Source organism: Sphaeramia orbicularis, chromosome 13 (genome assembly GCF_902148855.1).
Source record: "Sphaeramia orbicularis chromosome 13, fSphaOr1.1, whole genome shotgun sequence".
Taxonomy (NCBI): domain Eukaryota; kingdom Metazoa; phylum Chordata; class Actinopteri; order Kurtiformes; family Apogonidae; genus Sphaeramia; species Sphaeramia orbicularis.
The window spans coordinates 3,637,659-3,657,347 of record NC_043969.1 but is presented as its reverse complement, the minus strand read 5'-3'; positions in this window follow the sequence as shown (position 1 = coordinate 3,657,347).

Below are 19,689 nucleotides of genomic sequence, written 5' to 3'. Positions count from 1 at the left end.
CTATGACAGAGAATTGATGAGTTTTAGGATGATTTGTCATAATATGTGGTTTTATGACAGGACCCCAAAAATCCAAACAAAAATACCAGAATAATTTATATTTAAAAATGTGACAATATGACCAAATATGACAACATGAACAACACGACTAAACATTAAGAGATTCATGTTCTACGAAAAATACCAATATTGCTTGTATACTGTATGTCTCCCATCTACATAATTCAATCATATTCACATTGGATGCTGTCTGATGTAATATTAAATCTATAACTACTGGATGTGTCACCCAAAAGGCAAGGCAATCAAACACAGTCAATTTTGATAATCAAATGTGCTCATGTTACATGTGGTCACACTCATGGATATCACTTCTGCTTGCTCGAGATTAAAATGTGATGTGGACCTATGTGGCATCTGATCTAAAGTGCTCCAGACGAAGCTGACTGTGTTGTGCCTCATTTCAGCACCATGGTCACACACAAATCAAGACTGATTTCAACCAGATAGAGCCGACAGGTATGTTTATATGTGATTTGCTGTACGAGAGAAACACAGCGATATTGTTTTCTCTAAGGTTTTGTGTGTGTGACGTATTCCTTTAGCGAGTCAGCCTCGTGCTTGTGCTATCTCAGGCTCCCTACACTGACCCAGATTCTCCCCAGCAAACTATCAGGACACTATGTATCAAAACCAGGCTATGGAATGAGGACAACGAGTTCAGAGAGAGTGAGACAGAGGGAGAAGAGAAGAGAGACAGGCAGACAAAGTTCCCCCAGCATCTGCATAAAGCTAATCAGAAAAAAAACTAAAACGCCTCTATAAATGATGACGCAGATTTAAAGGAATATTCAGAAGAAAATCACCTGTAGTGATTCGAGGCTCAGTAGAAAATTGTTTATCATAATATGAACTGATCAATGTTGAGACTCCTGGAGCCTGGCTGTTCACACAACAATGTAATCCTGTGTATATCCTGAGCAGAGAGTAATCCATCTATGCCAGCTGAAGGGTGGAGATAGGGGCCAGGTGGAGGAGGAGGAGGAGGAGGAGGAGGAGGAGGAGGTCCAGACGGCTGCAGGCTTGACCCTGAGAGGTCAGAGGTCATGGGAAACAGCCGGTCAATACGAAGATGAGGGGTCAATGCCACGGCTGGGTAAGCCAGAACCACATGTGTCCGGGAGATGTAAAGAGATCAAAATGAAAAAGCTACAAAGTCAAACAAAGGAGGACAGCGGCCAGTCAAGCTTGGACAAGTCCAAGGCAGGCTTCGGGTGCAGAAATATTGTCCGTGGGAGTGTAAACATGGAAGGGCTGCTCAGTACACCGAAGGTTTTAAAGCAGGAAATAAGGGTTCGGTATCCTTCAAAAAAGAAGCTTGTACTACGTGTCAGACCACATCTGTAGGCAAAAGTGTTTATACCGGTTCCAAATGGTTGCACTCGAAAGTAAGGTGAAGTCAGCCATCAAAGCCTCTTCCTCGAAGCATAATAGTGCCTTCCCAGCTCTCAAGGCCAAACACTGAAACCCTCTCTCCTCAAAGCCTTGTACTGTGTTGTACTCAGCTCAGTCACTATGATAACATGTTGCCATTATACATTTCTGCAAACTAAAGATTTGTATGATCAAGACTTAATTTTTTATTGAAGAACACACTTTTTCCTGTTCTCAATAGCCAGGTCTTCATAGGTGTGGAAAGACTATCATTGTGGACTTCTTTTTTTGTTAAAGGAAGGCTTCAGATTTTTTTTTTTCCTTTTGAATGGATGGGTTAAAGTTAGTTCTACACACTAGAAGTAACCAAAATTTGTTAGACTGAAGCAAAACGTGCTTCTGTTGTTTCAAAGGGGGTGTGGCAATTTGGTTGAATGTCTCAGATTTTTTAGCACATCTTAGATGTTATAGGTAACCAAATATCACAGAGTCCAGATACAAACATCTAAAAAAACTGCTCACTGATAAACCCAATCTTAATAGAAAGGACGTTAAAACTATAAAAACATATCAGAGATATAAAGACAACATATAAGAATGTTTCCAAACAGAAACTATGTTCTAGACCAGTCTTTTTCAACCTTGGGGTCGTGACCCCACATGGGGTCGCCTGAAATTTCTGGTAATTGATAAAAACAAAAAAATTACTAATAAAGAATATTTTTAATGATTCTCTCTCTCTCTCTCTCTCTCTCTCTCTCTCTCTCTCTCTCTCTCTCTCTATATATATATATATATATATATATATATATATATATATATTTAGTTATTTATTTATTTAATTATATATATAAAGACATGACAAACTGTGAAGTTGGAACTGAAGCGCTGTGGTACTGTTTATCTTTCAAATGTTCATTGTAGCCGGTTTCCAGATGCTGCAGCTCTTTCATAATTCATAGTTTGAGTTTTTGTTTGTTCAGTATTAATTGTCAGCCTTGTAAATACAAGCTGGACTGACTGTACATATCCTGACCAAGGAAAATAAAATTCTCACTTTGTGCAGTAATCTATACCTGGCTTTTCTGCCTCCGCCCATAATAATATACATTAATAGATTAAATGTTGTCTAAAATTAATGTTTATTTGCAATATAGTATAGCAAATTGTTACATGATCAAAAACAAATTAATTTCAGCGAAAAAAAAACCCAAAAAACTATTTTGGATCATTTTAAGAATGGGTGTGACTGTCTGACTGATACCTTTTTCAAAAGCATGTATTTGGGTTGGGGTACATTTTTCATCTGCCTCTCTTTAATCAGAACTTTTCTGACTGCAAACATCAGATTTGCATGATCTGCTAATGAAGCACAAACTACAGGACTGTAAGACTACATCTGTTGTGTCCTCACGTAAACAGGTCTCCTAATTTTTACAAAATTGTGGTCTGATAATCTTCAGTTGATCTTATGTAGCTTGGTGCTGCTGGTTCATTTTCACTGTATTCTATGCTATGTACAGTTAGATGGGTGAAATTACTGTCATTCAGAGCTTGTTAAACAAAACCTGTCACCAAATGGTATCTGTTGTAAATGCTCTGTATTGTAAATGCTTGTTGATAAGTCAGTTACTGCATAAAACTGCAGTCTGCTGTCAAGAGCAAAACAGACAAATTGGCCTTGGCCGTGTCAGAACCATCTGAGCCTGTGGCTGCAGACCACACCAGCCTGCTCCTCTTAGCTCAGTATTGACTCATTAGCCGTCTCACCACGGGTCTCCGAGGACCTGTGACCCCAGCTATTGTCTGGCCTGGACCTCGCCTGACAAGAGCCCAGCACCCGACAAAGCCTTGTCATTACCTCTGGCTCGGCCGCCCCCTCGGCCACAACCCCGCAGCCCCCGCAGCCTGTCTGGGATGAAATGAAGTGGGTCAGATAAACACGACACACCGTTCATCAACCTTAACCCCTAACGACCACCAACCACCCACCTCTGCTTTCTGAAGAGGGCAGGGAGTGACAAGCAGTTTACATGCAATAGAGGGACAGTGTCCGTCCACCTGCTCCTGTGTAAACACAGATGTGTGAGGTGCAATGGTGAACTGCAGCAAGCCGACACAAAGTGCACATAAAGGAAGGGTGAAAAGCAATAATGGTGGCCAGGCAGTTGTTTGTTTTGTCGTTTCCTCAGTCAATAAACCAATAACAAGTAGCTAAAGAACACACAGACATGTTTAACTTGCTAAGCAGTGTGGAGCCTGTATTGAAGTATAATGCTGCATCATATTGACTGCTTCTTACTCGTGTGGAATTTTAAATTAATTTTGTAAAACATGTCTTATTAACATATAACTTTTAAGGCATATGATAATCATCCACAGTTTAATGAAAAACATGTCATCATAATAACAACACGAGACAATGAACCTTGATGGTGCATGTTAATTTGAACAGTAAACTTATTGTATTGTCATTTATGCTATCTATTTTACCCTCTTCATACTACAGAGAAAACAGTGAAGGTAAAAGCTGCTCATTCTGATGATGGTTTTAAATTCCTGCTATACTATTTTAATAACTATTACTTAATTTTAGCAGTTTGTGTAAAGAAATTTCAAAATGCATTGATTTCATTGTGTCAACTTTGAATATTTTCTGTATTGTTATTCCTCTACCACAAAAAACTTAATATCTTTGGTTTACGGACCAAATATGATATTGAAAGACATCTTTTTGTGCTTTCAAATGCTGATGATCTTTTTTCACCCATTTATAGATCAATTTACTAAACTATTAATAACTGACAACAGTGAATCTAATCATGAGCTGCAGCCAAGGGTTGAATAGGCTTTGTTACATGGCAACAAAAACATTTTTGAATAAAATAACAAAGTTAAAAAAGAATGAAATAACATTAAATTTTCATTTCACCTGTATTTTATGTTTTGTCTGGTCAACTTCAATTCACTAGCAAATTAAAATAATGAAATAACTGTGACTGTAATTCTGATCTGGTACAAAAGCAGCATCCAGAAGCTAAGTTGTCAACAAATATAGGAGAATTATTGAAATGATTAAAAACAATATTAGTCAACATACATAGGAAGGAATTTCACTCATTTGTAGGGTGGGGGGTGTGTGGGGGGGTATCGTGTTTCTTTTTTTGTTATGTGGGAAATCTAAAAGGGTTGTTTATTTCTTATATGACTGCCACTCTGGTTCACCTTGACATCAATAAAAAGAATGTTGAAAAAAAGGAATGAATTTCACCCTCTATAAATGTTTTTCAATGTTAAAAAAAAACAAAAAAAAACAAAACAAAAACATGCCATGATATCTGATGCCTCACACGACATTAGATTAGCTGATAGAACCACATGGGTGCTGCAAACCTTTGTAAGGCTCTATAATAAAGTTTCAGACATAAATGCCAGTTAAAACTTAACTGAGCCAAGATAAAGTTAACTGTGTCTGGAGGTGCAGGCTCAGAGGCATATGGGATTTATGGCTTTTTGGGAGAATTGGAAGCTGTGTGCTTCAGACCAAACATGTAAATTACCATTTAAACTGATACCAGCAACAAGTCCGGAGGCCAGGATCTGCCATGGTCTGCGGTCATGTCAGTGTCCTTGGCAAAGGTCTTTGTCATGTCTGTGTTGCATTAATGCTAAAAAATACAGTGAGATTTTGGAGCGTCACATATTGTTCAAAAGTCCACAAAATGTGACACAGCAGACTCTGTCCTGTTGCACACCTTAAGACTTGTTTGCAGTAAGAAAAAGGCTTTACTGTCCCAACTTTTTCTTGAACCTGTGATAGATCTGAAAGTGCGGAATGAAATGAAATCAATCAGATAAAAGCATAATATGTTGTGTTCATACTGTCCACAATAAATTACAAACTGCCTTTTATTAACACTGCTTTTGTTTTTTACTAAGCCTTTTCCACACTGTCCAAACCTTTTCATATGAAGACACAATATTGTACAATGGAACTGTGCATCCACATTAACATATTTTCATCTTTGTTTACTGCTATTCATTCTAGCTTGATGGAGTGGAAAATAAAAGGTCAAGGAAAAATTGGGTCTTCATCCTTGGTGACAGACAAAGCATCAAATTGCTTTTATGTTACGTCTCTACAGCAGTCTACTTCAGTGAGCAGTATTGTTTGACATTCATTCATACTTTTATATATAACAATAACACAACGTTGAAGTAATCCAACATATTTAATAGCATTATTCACTTTGAGTCGAGCAGAACAGAATATCTACAGGGTGGGGAAGCAAAATTTACAATATTTTGAGGCAGGGATTGAAAGACAGTGTATGACCAATTAGTTTATTGAAAGTCATGAGAATTTATTTGCCACAAGAAAATTGACATAATAGAAAATGTTTTTATTCTACGTGTCCTCCTTCTTTCTCAATAACTGCCTTCACACGCTTCCTGAAACTTGCGCAAGTGTTCCTCAGATATTGGGGTGACAACTTCTCCCATTCTTCTTTAATAGTATCTTCCAGACTTTCTCGTAATAGTTTTGCTCGTAGTCATTCTCTTCTTTCCATTATAAACAGTCTTTATGGACACTCCAACTATTTTTGAAATCTCCTTTGGTGTGACGAGTGCATTCAGCAAATCACACACTCTTTGACGTTTGCTTTCCTGATTACTCATATGGGCAAAAGTTCTGAAAAGGTATGGATAATAGTGTTAGGTATGATTATGACATCAATATATGTTTGGTTTCAAAACAATTGACGTAGTGCCTGCTGAGAAAAAACAATTAAATGTTCATTGTAAATTTTGCTTCCCCACCCTGTAAAAAATTACATATATTTTCTACTCTGTACATTTTAGAGATAATCCTCCCAACACTGAGTCTAATATCAATAGTAGGGATGGGTACTGAATCCCAGTACTAAATAAGCCCCAGGGCCAAATAATTAAAGGCCAGAGTATCAATAAGCTCTTACATTATCGGTTTTCTTAATGGTGCTGGAGAAAGAAAAGTAGAAAAATAGGTCTCCCGTGTATTACAGCAACATAAAAGCTGTTTTTCATAAAAGCAAATTTTTTCCTACCAAATCTGTTTCAATGACACGTCTGTGATGCATTTTTGCAGTTTTGAGACGAAATGAGAGACCTGGGTTTGAGTGTCTGAGGGGCGGGTCAGCTCTGTCGCACAGTGCAGTTTTAAGCAGCTCAAACACACGGACATCTGAGAGACAGTGGCCAGTGTTCACCAGAGAACTACACAGGAAAGTGGACATGGAACTTCTGCATTTTTGGGTAGAAGCACAAACCCTCTGTTACACAAATCATGAATGTCCGGCAAGTACCGGTGGAATAATACACAGTTGGATCAATACACAGTTGGATCTTTAGCTCATACTTCCTCTGTCTAGTCTGTTAATGAACACAAGTGAATGAATATAAAGACAAGTTTAAGATCAAAAGTGACCTACTGATTGTTTCAATACATGTCTGTTCATAAATTTAAAGAAAGAGCCAGAGCATCATCTGACCTGTTGTTTACATTCAAAACAGGAGGATTTACAGATCAGGAAGTTACACTGTCAAAATAATGACAGTTTGGTATTCAGCTTTATTACTTATGAGTGAAAGCTCTTTCTTTTCAGTAGAAAATTATTTAGAATATTTGTTTCACATTCCAGTCATAACAAATTTAGAGTCTATGATAGTAATCAGTCCAAAACCTTTGCTTTTGCACTTTGCTGCTCAATAAAATTAATTATATTCTCCTTAACACTAAAAAGTAAAAGCATTGGCTTTTTTACATTAATTAATTGCCTTGATTGAAAACAGCATGATGCAACAGTTTTTTCAGATACATTTTTTATTTTTATTAATTTTGTTTAATGGAATTTCCTTTGCAGTGAACAGCATTTTTTAAAAGTAAAGCTGTGAAACTGTTGTTCACTACAGAGGACAAAAATGCATTGCTGGGTCTCAGGAGGATATATTAATTTTATAGGCCTATACTATAAATAACTCACTAACCTAATCCTAACTCTAGCCTGGTAAAAGAACCAAAGGGAATACTCTTAAAGCAACCGATCAGGGAGCAGTATCGATAAGAGCATTAGCATCAATAAAATCTTAATAATATAACCCTGATCTATAGCAATTCATTTAGTTACAGAAGAGTATCAGGAGCAGATGTTTTAATGTTTTAAGATCTTCTCAAGACACTCGTTAAGTCAAACCAGAGTCATACAATTAACATCTTCAAACCCTTAGAGGGACACTTTCATCAACACACTCTCAAAAAAATTAAATGACATCAGATATAAATGTATCATTTCTATTTACTATAATTGTGCAATTTTTAGTGGATGGGTCTTTTAATGAAACAAACTGGCCTAGGAAAGTGATTATTAAAGTTTTCAAGACACATATTTTAGCCTGTACATAACAGACTGGATTATAAAGTGTATCTTCAGGACAAAGTGCAATTAAATCCTTCCTTTTTTAAACTGAGTCAGAAATTTTAAAAATCCCAGCTGTTTCAAGTTTAACCCACTGATAAAACTATTGATTGATTTTGCCAGGTGTTAAGGTGTTATTAGCTTTCATATTTTCAAGACATTCAAAGCATCATTAGCAACCTACAGTACGTGCTAATCCTTTTTTAACCTAGATCAGACTCATGTGAGTCTATATACGTGCAAGAAGCTGTGTCATATTCGCTTGTCAGAATACAAAAATACAGCAAGGTGTGATATCTTGTAAGACCTTGGAGATAAAGTACTGTTAGGAGAGGACAGTGACTCCGTTCTCCCCTCTTTTGTTTGCAGTAGCTGTTCAATAGCCGTTACATGAGGCAGATGCACACATAGAGGTCTAGCACCGCCATGTGGACTTAGTGCATGCTACAGTTCAGGAGATTCAAAAAATTGCACCATGTGTGGCAGTGGTAGACGTTTATTTCACAGCAGACGTAACGACCTTTCATGGCAGGATAGCCACAGGTGTTATAAATAACATTAATGATGGCTGCATCCATTTAGATGAGCTAGCTCTAGGGTTCCCCTATTATGCATGCTGGTTCACAGGAACAGCCAACTGGGATGCTTAACGCAATCCAGGCGCCATTTATTAATGTTATTACTTAAACCTGTATTTTACATGGTATGACAAGTTACCATGTCTGCTGTACAAAAAAGCATATGAAGGCTTCCACTAAACAGTTTTCTCTTAATGTCACACCAGTTGTAGTTTCAATACTCCTGTAATTATGTAAATATGTGCTTTTATTCAACTACTTTATATTATATGCCACTTTATACTTCTACTCCACTACATATGTTAATTACAAATGTTCATATGGAAGATTAATAGTTCCTAGTGGAGCTGAGTTTAAAACTCTCTTACTTAAGGAAAATACAGTCTTCATAAAAACATCTTGGACTAGATGAAAAATACATTATTACATGACTGAAAACAAGCTTGCCTTTCTGAGCTCATGACAAACTGACTTTATAGATACCTGGTTCTCACAGGGCAGCACCTCTCCAAACATATGATGATCTTATAGAACATGATTCATTGCTGTAGATTAAACTACCAACACTTTATAATGTAGTTCAAATGAACTCAACCTTAAATATGTACAGCAGTGGAATGCAATATACACATAAATTCAACAGTAACATAATAAAAAAAACATAGTAAAACACATACGTTTACAGTAAAATGGTTATTTTCCATATGTTATGTAAGCTGCATTTTGTTGATGATACATAATTTCACTTAAATAATGGCTTAAAAACAGAACTTGCACTTGTAGAGTACTTTTGGGTGTGATATTAGCACTTTCACTTAACCACTTAACACCTGTCCTTAATGCTGTTTTGCAAACTGTATTAGATTTCTATCATTAGTTTAAGTGAACTTTGGTCAAATAGGTTAGGACCTACCTGCATAGTTTGGCCCATTTCCAGAGGAGGAGTCAGTGTAGCTTCTTCCTAATCCAGGACAGCGGCTCTGAGCAGCACCAGCACACCAGCACTCCACATTTATAGTCTGGAACCTGCAGCAGAGCACAAATTGAGAGAATAGATTTCCAAGACAAAACCTCGACCTCAATTGATCCGACCTTGAAAAAAATAAATACATTGTCATCGATGATGCTCCTTGTTAATGCTTTTTGTTGGCGAGGCCAGAGTGATTCACATCCAAACACCCAAACATCAATGAGAGCAATATAGAGAGACACTCCTGTCATTACCTACAGAAGGTTATCAATCCGACGTTTTTTGATTCATCCCAGAAGTCAATACAATGAAAAAGTTGAAGTGGAGTCACGCAGGATTTAAGTTCATCAGATGATTAGTATGGACATATTCATGAAATTATGATGCAGCCAGAGAACTTTTGATCATTAAGGCTATTTACCTGGCCTCAGACTATTGCACCGTCCACGGGGTAATATTGGGTTTCCAGTGCTTTATTGTTGAGAGGCTCCACCTTCTTTATTGGGAAAAGGCCACGATGATTATTCAAACGTCTTGAAGACTATTGAGCTGCCAGAACAAGGAGCAGAGTCGACTGTTTGAAAGTTATAGCTGCTTTCACGCTGTGAAAAGGAAGGAGGGGCTCGACCGTCTCCAGGGGCCCGTCACCGATAATTAGCGATCAATCACGAATTAGTTTAAAAGCTCGAAAAGAACACTGAGAGCACTATTAGATTGCACAGATCCACTGCTCTCCAATAATTGCTTGGATTTTTTTTTTTTTTCATTCTGAACCAAGGTATCAGGGTTTCTGGGGTACAAAATTATGCTTTTGAAACGCTTTATAAATATCAATATTTGATTGACTAAATCTGATTCTATTATAATTATTACCTCTGCCAGGAGGTACTGTGATCACTTTGCTTTGTGTGTTTGTTTGTTAGCAACTTTACGGGAAAACTATTACAACCTTCTTTACCAAATCTTCCCCACAGATAGGCCTAGGCCCTGGGACCAACCCATTAAATTTTGGGTCAAGTAGGCCCAAGTTCAAGGTCACAGCAAGGTCACAAAATCTCAAATTTTCCTATCTCTCATCAATGAGCAATTTTCGAAAATTTATAAAAAATTCTAAACAACTCCAATTAGCCTCCAATTTGATCCACCGGTAGCTTATAACAATATCTTGTATCTGACACAAAATCCAAATCCACTGTGGAATGTGGACTCTGTAGACATTTCAATTTAACACTGAAAATCCCATTTACCACACATTTTTCATTTAAACTCAACAAATATTGATTGGAATTTAATATAATTTGACATGAACATGACTGGTACCAAGCTTCAACTTTTTCTGCTGTATGGAACAACCTTGAAACTGTTGAATTTAAAAAGAAATAGTCGATCCACACATGCACACCGTTCGGGGTCCTTGGAGGAGGTTTGCGTTCTCTGAACACTTGTTTGATTTAAGATATATTAGTAACTCCTATCTCCAACACAGCTCAAACCCAGATTTTCAAAAGCTTAAAGTATAATTTATGTTTAATTCAACAACAACCATTTGAATGGCAAAATACCTACTCACACAGAAAGTGAACATTGGATCCATACAGTAAAACAAACAATAAGAAAAAGGGCAGTACAGGTGGATACAGAGCATAAGCTAGAAGGATGTGAGTGTGTGTGGGTCTGAGATTTCATAAAAATCTAGATTAAGTCTGAGGGCCCCTGGCACAAAACCTTCAAAACGTACTTTACATTTTTATAGCATTCTATGTTGTATTGTGTGTCTGTGTGTGTTGTAGAATCCCCAGGAGAGTCCACATACTTGCAGATACACACATGCATATACATGATATATAGAAGTAGCTTTTATACTGGATAAAATGGACAAACAATACCTTCATGTATTCACGTTTGTGGGAGTGCTTATCGGGGTTATTGCAAACTCACAAATTAATGACTTTAATTAAAAACAAAGAAAAACACATTCCTCCTGCCTTCCTTACCTTATATCATCCTTAAGGCCTGCATTATTGAGTAGTTTAAACTATTTTAGTTGTATCAATCAATCAATCAATCAATCAAGGCGGCTAACAGATCGATTGTTCGACTGTTAGAAGTATATCCTATGTGCTGGGGTTTGTGCAGGTGCTGGGGGCTGTTTACCCGGCGGGGGCTCCATCTTCTGCTCACTGCTAACCTAGCTTCAGTTAGCTGGGAATGGCTACTGCATGAACCTCAGTGATAGCATCTTCCTCCACCTCCTGCTCTTTGCTAGCAAATCGACTTTTGAAAAAACTCGAGTGTTTTTCTAAAGTAAAATATCTATGTTTTCTTATTCTTTTTTAGCATTTCGCTTCCCTGCTCCATTACCTTTTACTTTTTTGTGTATTCAGTTATTTGCCAGCTGACTTTATTGTCCATTCCAGCTCCAACCAAGGCAATTATTTTTAAGGTTCCGTCATGAACACCTGACACAAGTCATCCAGAGCCGTAGTTTGACGTCATCACCATCCTGGGGCATCATGGGTATTTAATAAATAATACAATATACAGCTCATGAAAATTTGGGCTTATAAAACAGTAAGTTTGTTTTCCACCAAGTCATATGTATCAAATAAAGTCAAGCCTACTTGCATAAATGGCCTGATATCACAAATCAAAGATTTCTATTAATTTCTGGCTTCACAATCTGTACAGTATACAACACCATATGTCCACTGACCCTCAGTTTATGTAAAAAAAAAAAAAAAAAAACACTTCATGTCCGTGTTCTGTGTACAAAAGTTTACACAAATAATAAGCCATTTAAAGAGAAAATTACACATCTATTATACGCGGCAAGATGTTGTTCTATGACTGCTGAGAATGTAGTCCATGGGTGGAATAGGATTCAGACACAGTTAGTGGACAAGGTTTGATCTTCTGCACTAAAAGTACAGGATATCCAGACACACAGAATTATCCACACATTACAGAGGTCTGGCAGAGGAAGAGGAGGGTGTGGATGAAACACTTCATCGCCAGCTGTGTTCAGTCCCTGAACATCTTTTATGCCTTCTGAAAGGAAACACTTCTGAACAGCAAATGCTGTCCCATCTTTTCATGAATGAATGGATTTACCAATTAAAACCTTACATTTTTCATTAGGTTACATCTCTATTTATTTATTTATTTATTTATTTATTTATTTATTTGCATGGTTGTATGTCTTATGTAAGTAGTCAATTTGCACAGTTCCCCTGTAAATAAACTTATTACTGGGTTTTCACCACTGCATTTCAAGTCACAGTTATGCCAACAGCAACAAAAACAATAACTCTAGGTGTCATCAGGGCCCCATCAGGCCACATGCAGTACCTGACAGACTCCTTCAGAGTCACCAAACATCATCCAAACAAATCAATCATGCTTGTGTGGGACACATTTCCAATGCTGAGAAGTAGTCTTCAGTTTTGAAATATTCCTAACTTCTATCAGGTTGAAGTACCCATATATTTATAAAAATATCAATTTGCTTCTTACACCAGTGGACAGATTGTTTTCAGACTTCTTTCTTGGCTTTGGCTACAGTAATTGTGTTACTTTTTAGCATGTTATATATTTTTAATTGATTGAATTAAATTGTTGGTGCTTCTTGTGAGAAATGTGCAACTCTACACCTTTCCGTGGTGATGACAGACCAACAACTCCATCCCTTTTATGTGATTGCACTTGTAAGTACACTGATCAAAATTAGAAATGCAACATCGTTCATGTTTGAATGTTTTGACCTGATGGAGTGTGACATGTATATAGTTGTGGCCAAAAGTTTTGGTACTGACACAAACATTTTGTTCCCATGTGGTTCTGAGATACATGGAAGAATAATTGTAAGTACTTTTAAAACGTTTTTACTAGCAAATAAACCACATTTGTGCAAAGAGACAATTTTTGCCAAAACTGCCAACGTTCCCAAAACCTTTGGCCACCTGCTGCTGCTCAAATTCTGAGCAAACAACAAAAGGATATCTCAAAATAATTTGTAAAATGTCATTATGATATGATTATCACAAGTATCATTGACAAGCTGAACATGTCCTGCAACTCAGTTTGTGTAAGAAGAAGGTGGTCATGTCAGGCAGAGTTGTAGATGAGGCAGTGAATGTTCATTTTTCAAATATAAGCTGATTGTGATGGTGTTTCCAGGAGTCTGACACAACAGTCAACAGCATTTCTTTGATTGCAATTTGATTCCTGCAATATACTATATCATCTCATTTTTCAAGAGGACTGTCGACATGTGGCTGTCAGAGGAGAGTTTCTAGAAGCAAGAAACATCCTAATTCACCAGTATCCTTTGTATTTTCCAAATACTGCTTGTGAATGCAAGAATGAATGACTGCGTGTGACGTCATACACGCAGTTATCGCGGGACTCCAAGCCGAATACCCGGATGCATTCATTCTGCTGTCTGGAGACTTCAATCATGTCTCCCTTTCCAGCACACTCCCCACCTTCAAGCAGTTTGTGGCCTGTCCTACCAGAGGAGATAAAACTCTGGATCTGTTGTTTGCTAATGTGAAGGGTGCATACAGATCCACTGTGCTGCCTCCTCTGGGTGGCTCAGACCACAACCTGGTCCAACTCTCCTCCACCTACACCCCTATTGTTAAAAGAATCCCTGTCACCACCAAAACTGTTAAGTGCTGGTCCCAGAAAGCAGAAGAATCTCTGCAGAGCTGCTTGGAACTCACAGACTGGGATGTTTTCTGCGAGTCACATGGTGAAGACATTGATGGGCTCACAGATTGCATCTCTGACTACATCAAGTTCTGTGTTGAGACCAATGTTCCCAGCAAAGAGATCCGGTGCTTCCCAAACAATAAACCCTGGATTACCAGAGACCTGAAGCACCTTCTAAATCAGAAGAAAAAGGCTTTCAGGGAGGGTGACAGGGATAAAGCAAGGGCCCTACAAAAACAACTCAAGGTGAAGATTGTGGAGGGGAAACAAGCCTACAGGGACAGACTGGAACACCAGCTGCAGCAGGACGGTGTGAGACAAGTCTGGTCTGGCATGAGAAAGATCACCGGCATGAAGCGGAAGGGTGGGCCATTGATGGATGGCGACCAGGACCTGGCTGACAACCTAAATCTGTTTTTTAACAGATTTGATGGTGCCAACTCATCCTGTTCGCTGCCTCGGGTGCAACTCCCCCCCTCCACAAGCTCTTTCTCCACCACACCCATAACCTTCCAGACATCTCAGGTGAAGAGACAACTGGACAAACTCAAATGTGGAAAGGCGGCTGGACCTGATGGGATCAGCCCCAGACTGCTGAGGATCTGTTCCAGTCAGCTCTGTGGAATAGTCACTCATCTTTTCAACCTCAGTCTGCAGCTACAGAGGATCCCCACCCTGTGGAAGACATCTTGTCTTGTCCCTGTCCCCAAAAAGAGACATCCAGTGGACTTTAATGACTACAGGCCTGTAGCCCTCACTTCACACTTAATGAAGACACTTGAAAGGCTGGTCCTCTCCTGTCTAAGTCCCAGTGTGAGGGTGCACATGGATCCTCTACAGTTTGCATACCAGCCTAACATCGGTGTGGATGATGCTCTCATCCACATGTTACAGAGGGCCCAGGCACACCTGGACACCTCGGATGCAGCTGTGAGGATCATGTTCTTCGACTTTTCAAGTGCCTTCAACACGATCCAGCCGGGGCTGCTTGGTGTGAAGCTGAGAGAGATGCAGGTGGAGTCATGGATGGTCTCCTGGATCATGGACTACCTGACCTGCAGACCACAGTATGTGAGACTGCAGAACTGTGTCTCAGGAAAGGTCCTGTGCAACACTGGAGCACCACAAGGAACTGTTCTGTCCCCCTTCCTCTTCACTCTGTTCACATCAGACTTCCAATACAACTCAGACAGCTGCTTTCTTCAGAAATTTTCTGACGACTCAGCAGTTGTCGGTTGTATCAGAGGAGAGGAGGAAGGGGAGTACAGGGGACTGGTTAAGGACTTTGTAAACTGGTGTGACCTCAACCACCTCCAACTGAACATTTCCAAGACCAAGGAAATGGTTTTGGACTTTAGAAGGAAGAGGTCCAGACTGGTGCCAGTCACCATTCATGACACAGAGGTTGAAGCTGTCTCCAGTTACAGGTACCTTGGAGTCCAACTGGACAACAAGTTGGACTGGTCCTGTCATATGGAGACTCTGCACAAGAAGGGGCAAAGTAGACTTTATTTCCTATGGAGATTAAAGTCTTTCAAGATCTCCAAGCCTCTTCTGTGCAGTTTCTACCAGACTGTGGTGGCTGGTGCCCTTTTTTTTGGTGTGGTGTGTTGGGGAGAGGGAGCTCGCATTTCTGACAGAAACAGACTGAACAAACTCATTAAGAAAGCGAGCTCCATCATTGGGACTGGACTGGAAACAGTTCAGCAGGTGGCTGGGGTGAGAATGCTCAGGAAACTGGACTCTATTCTGAAGAACGCATCTCACCCATTGCACCATCTTGAGGTGTTCAGAGAGAGCACCTTCAGCCACAGACTGATCCCCCCTCGGTCCAAGACTGAACGCAGTAGGAGGTCCTTCCTGCCGGCTGCCATTAGACTTTTTAATATCGCTGTGCGATAAATTATTATTGTATGCTGTGCATACTTAGGTGTGTTAGGTGTTTTCAGGTTATTGTATTATATACATTACTTGTATTGTACATATATATATAGATATATATAGATATATATATCTTTTATTCTGTTTATTATTTATTTGTTCCATTGATGACTGTTTGTAGGATGTTCATGCGATGGGTCAGAGTGTTTTTCTTCTTCTTGTACTGCTGCTGTTGTAACAAAGCAATTTCCTGCAAAGGATCAATAAAGTATCTATCTATCTATCTGAATTTAGGTCCCCACCTTAACACTTCAACTACTTTTGGTTTTCTTTGATTTCATTTCTTATTGCATTTACCGTTTTGACCAGTGTAGAATGACAAACCTTAAGTTAAGCAAGTTGATATTACCTTCCTGATACAGCTTGGAGACTGTGAATGTTTGGTTTTCTCAAGCCAGGTAACAGAAGGAGGTCCTGGATGTGCTGGACTTGTTTAGTGATCCAGGCCCATGTCACCCTAAAGCTAAGCCAAAAAACTTGGCTGGCCACTCTGTTTTTGTTTAACCTGTTCATGCCTGTTCTGAAAACCCTCTTAATATAGTGCATAGGAGAGGTGTAGACATTCTTAGTTATTGTTACATTTCTGTAAGGGGGGGTATCATTGTGTGATATTGTTCATCAAACAAAGAGCCTTAAGGTTTAAAGCATCTTCTGAACTAAATTTATACAATCTTAACACAACATATGAAAGGGTGTTCCAAAATATCTGTAACACAAGAATGAGGACACTGTCACTGAAGATTCCTGTTTGTCAACATGTCCTTTGTTCATCAATGTACAGTGCCCTAATTTATCACCTAATCCTATTTTTTATTAGGCTCAGTCTAGGACAAGGTGATATTTCCTCTAGGACAAGGTGATATATGCATGTGAGGAATGAAAGTGTGTGAGAAGCAGCACTTTCCACCAGGACCAGGAGCTACTCAGCGACAAAGGTAAACACATTATACAGAGAACTTTTTTAACCTCCTAAGACCCACTGTCCACATTTGTTGACAAGAGTTTCACAACTTTATACAAAAAAAGAAAAGAAAAGAAAACTGTCCATCACAAAGGACATTCCATAAAAATTTTAAAACTGCATCTGAAAAAACTGTTGCATCATGGTGTTTCCAATATGGGCACTTATTTAATAAAAAACAAAAAAGCTTGTACTTTGCTGACATGTCCTGGGTCTTAGGAGGTTAAAGAGGTTGTAACTGATTTATTTATTCCAGTATTTTTAACATAAGGTGGGTGTTTAAGTTGATTGTCAGTTATTTACCTGTGGGGATCACATAAAATAACCTTTGGGATGTGAAATTTGTGAAATCATATAAAAAGGACTTAAAGTTTCTTTGGGTTTATTATTTTCCCCAAATAACATTATTAACCAAACATAATACAGCAGAACAATAACATGCATTTTCTGCAGTATTATGTTTGGTTAATAGTTTTAAAATAATTACCTACGTTCTAATTTTTGCAGTCTGAATGTATTATTATTATTATTATTATTATTATTAGTAGTAGTAGTAGTAGTAGTAGTAGTAAGAGTAGTAGTATATTTTTTTTATTATATTGAAATATCGAATTATATTTTTTTCAAAACCTGACCAAAAGGTAAAGAGAAAGGTGTTTGCTGTGACTTCTCGTTCAGGTGCTTTATTCTTGCTGTACTTTGATTCTGTGTGTAAATTTTCATTCCCAGAATGAAGACGTCTGCTCTGCTTTTTGTAGCTCTGCTGTTATTGCTGTTTTCTGAAACTGACACTCAAAGTAAGCCTCAGTGATTTATCACTCACTTTAGATTACACTGTTGCCCATAAAGTTGGAATAAAATATTTGTACCACTTCTCATGAAATGATTGTGGGAATGTGTAAGTGGGAGTGTAACCATTGCACCTGATTAATGGTGATTACTGATGTGTATCAATAGGAATAAAAAGAGGAATGTGTCAGAAAACAAAATTATCCCATCTTTGTGGGCAACAGTTTATATGTTATTACTAACAATAAATACAAAGGTTTGACGAGAGAGATGATTCTTTTCTTCCTGCTTCATCTGCAAAGGTTCAGGGAGCCATGGAGGCACAGGAGACTCATGTGGAAGCCGAAAGTCCTCCACAACAGGTTGGCATTTGGTAGATAGGGACAGTGGTGCATTTACTCAAGTACTCAAGCGAACTTAGTACAACATTCTTTTGAAGTATTGGGATTTTCCATTGCATGCTTTATACTTCCACTCCGCTATATTTCAGGGCTACAAATTTTACTTAATGCTCATATAAAACTACTTGATTGCTTTAGTCATAAGTTCAATGCCTTGCTCTGTCTTCTGATAGCTCAAAATAAGCAATGTGTATTCAGCTAATTGTTCAGATGTGATATCATTACCTCTATATATCTATTTAGTGTAAAAACAACTTTGTTTTTCTTCTTTCTTTTCCCATTAATTGTGTGATGTCTCCATAGATTTCTCTGGTATCCTTGAACATAAAATTCGATAAAAGTCGTTCAAACCACCTTCACCTTCAGCTGAAACAACAGTATCATACTGCCACAACTAATTCGCTATTAATAATCTAATGATGCCAGATAATATCAGTCAGAGGGACCAAATCATTACTTTTGGTGAAAATACTTTGATTAATTTAATTAAATTAATTTCATTTTCTGGTTTAGACTTGCATTTTCCATGCAGCCTTTACTGGTGGTGGAGTATTTGTACTGTGTGGACATCTTTAATTAATTAAGGGTCTAAATACTTCTTCTACCTCTAGGCGGTGAATATGGTGCTTATCAGCTCTTGGGTTTTGACTAACTTTAGTCTAATTTTCTCAGGTCCTGCTCCCATTACTGTCCTGGTGACCAGCAGTATAACAAATACCCCCATTAAGTCCTACACCACCTATGTGCTTTTCAGAGGCATCCTAATCGGTGGACTGAAGAGGCTCCAGGACGCCAGAGACGGCTTTACGTAAGACTATATCTACACCGAAGAATTAACATGGAACCTTTCATATAAATTACTCTTAGGTAGCGTATTATACCCTCAGTTTTAACTGATGGCCTGGAAGGCTAATCTGCCTTTTATTTTATCATTCATCATCAGCTATTGTCTTCATCAAACATCTTTTGTAATCTTAACAGGGCTGTGTTTTAATTCTTTTCAAAGCACTTTATTATTTATGTTTGTCTGTACTGTGTGCAGGTTCACCTACACAGACGACCCAAATTATGGCCCCTTTTTGGAGAGTGTCAACGGTCTACCTGGAAGTACAGAAAATCAGACCTACTGGGAGCTGCTGGTCAAGAAACCAGACCACACCATCATCAGACCTGATGTTGGTGAGTCAAACAGGAGGATGGTTTATGTCTTTTAATATACAGTCTTCATCTTACTCTTACTGGATTCTAATACTTGGTTCTTGTCCGCAGGTATTGGATGTTACATCCCGACTGCAAATGATCAAATCATCCTGAATTATAACAAATACTAAATCTGGGTCTTTTCATCATTACTGTAAGTGTCACTGTCAGCTTTGGTCACACATTGTACCAAATGTCACACATTATGAAGCAAATACTATAATAATATAATATAATAAAAATATAA